Source organism: Vollenhovia emeryi, unplaced genomic scaffold, assembly GCF_000949405.1.
Source record: "Vollenhovia emeryi isolate VEMERY1.0 unplaced genomic scaffold, V.emery_V1.0 DF939182.1, whole genome shotgun sequence".
NCBI classification, from domain to species: Eukaryota; Metazoa; Arthropoda; class Insecta; order Hymenoptera; family Formicidae; genus Vollenhovia; species Vollenhovia emeryi.
In genome coordinates this window covers 1,260,121-1,262,229 of record NW_011967184.1, presented here as the reverse complement: position 1 = coordinate 1,262,229, position 2,109 = coordinate 1,260,121, and the positions used below count along the sequence as shown (strand labels likewise).

The following is a 2,109-nucleotide window of genomic DNA, read 5'->3' as shown; positions in this document are numbered from 1 at the left end:
GCCAGCAAAATACATGAATAATGCAAAATCAAGAAATAGAAAAAGCTGAATACATTGCTGTGTAAAGGACTTCTCTATAAAATGGACGTTTTAAAAACTTTTTGCAACACTTACGTTATTAAAAATTTAGAAATGAAAATGTTTCTAAATTTCTTTGAAAAGGTTGGAATGTAATTTTTCGTCGATATATAATACTGTCGCATGAATATAACTTTTAATTAAAAGTATATTGACGTTACGGAGGCAATGTACGTTATTTCAATTTATTCTTAAAATAACTTCAGCTCGTATAATTTATTTAATATAATATTACATGTCCAGCCAGAAATCGACCGACAAATTTTTAATATAATAAAAACAAAGTGCCGTTTCGCTTGTTAACGTACAAACATTAAATTAATTTTCCTCTGTATAACGAATAAAAATCAGTTTTCCGAAGCATTTATCGCTCAGATAATTGTTAAAAAGAAACGAATAAAAAATGTCCAGTTATGATTTCCGAACGGTCGCAATATAACAGCGTGTTGGCCGCCGACCATGATTTATCTTTGTGGCAAACGGCAATAACGAGCGACAGTATCATACGCTTATAATGTTGGGCCTCTCCGCCGAGGGGAATAGACAAAGAAGTGCAAGAGTGCGATCCTCGCAGTCATACAGAGGAGATCGTAATATCGCGTCTCCACAATAAACCTTTTTTAATACAAAAGGTTTGAGAAAAGACGCCAAGTATAAGCATCATCCAATCAAGAATTATATAATTTAATTATTTTGACATCTTTTATTTAAAAAAAAGTACTTAATTGAGTTAAAATAGTTGAGCAATCAAATTAGGAATTTTTGCGACAATATTTGTAACTTGTCACGGCAAAGCGATCTTTTCATCTGCCTTGTGTATGCAAGAGACCGTAAAATAAAGGAGAGACATAAATTAAAAGTTACTTTTTCAGAAGAGAGAAAGAGAGAGACAGAGAGATCTATGTAACGAGAAATTCTTCACACTTTTGCGCATAAATTAAAGAGTTTTAGAACACAGCTAAAAAATTTTTTAGCAATGTACGAGTATTGTAGTCGTACGACGTTGGGACTATCTTTTATTTGCGTGGCAGTGCAGGGAATTGGAACATTGCGACCAGAAAAGTGACACAATAAAAGAGTTACTTTTTTAAAGTGGCAATGCTCCCCTCTTTTGTGTATAGAGTTCAAATAAAGAATTTTAATAGCATACAATTCGAAATTAATATTACAAATTTATATACACTGACAAAAAAATATCTTAGTCCAAAAAATATTACTTGACTCAAGAAAATTATTCGTTAGGTGGCTCCTAATAGCTTATTAACTTAAATTTAAAAAAACAAAAAAACAGGCATTGCTATTGCTTTAATTCGAGCATGTATCTCATTGCCAGATATTTTTTTAACTGTACGTCAGCACGGCGTGAGAACATTGTCAATACAGTTCATTCTGACGGATTGTTTTCTGTCTTGTGATATGTACAGTCTTGAACTTTGATACTTTGCTGGCACAGTCATTTCAGCATAATCATACGCAACTTATCTAAGAATTGCTAATTTTTGCTAGTTAATTGCTGTAATATCGATTTTTTGCTCCAGTCGATAAAATGTTCTGCTAACGTCAGCGCAGTATAGAACATATTAAAAACAGTAAGATTTATCTAATCCAATAAAAAATGAGATCTGCAAAAAAATCAGTAATGTTATAATATATTCTAAAATAATGCGTCAATTTTTGTTTGCTGTTTAACTAATAATACTCAACTTGTACGGTCGTGATTACGCAGATAAATATCTTGATCTTAGAGCACAATACAATAATAATCGTTCTCGTCGGACGTTTAAAACGCTCCTACATTCGCCTTTAGAAATCAGTGTGTAATCGACTTATCGCGAACGCAGTAGCGTTTCGCATTCTGTGCTGTGTTTCCAGTGTTTATCGGACAGATCCACCTGTGATAACCGATTAAGAAACAACCGGTCAAGGTAAGTTAACACGATTTAATTATTTCTTTAACTAAATATATTATTTTACAACATCAAGTTTTGTTGACCGTATCTGGCTATTTTTATGTTTAAGGATGTATTACGT

General features: G+C 32.3%; 1 protein-coding gene across 1 annotated transcript in view; it reads left to right on the top strand.

Moving 5' to 3' along the window:
- Nucleotides 1-1,839: 1,839 nt before the first annotated feature.
- The window catches only part of LOC105562935 (alpha-tocopherol transfer protein-like), a 7,216-nt gene continuing 6,946 nt past the window's right edge, over nt 1,840-2,109 (top strand). Inside the window, exon 1 of the mRNA XM_012014126.1 lies at nt 1,840-2,003. The gene's annotated coding sequence lies outside the window, so the exon portion shown is untranslated. The remainder of the gene's footprint in view (nt 2,004-2,109) is intronic.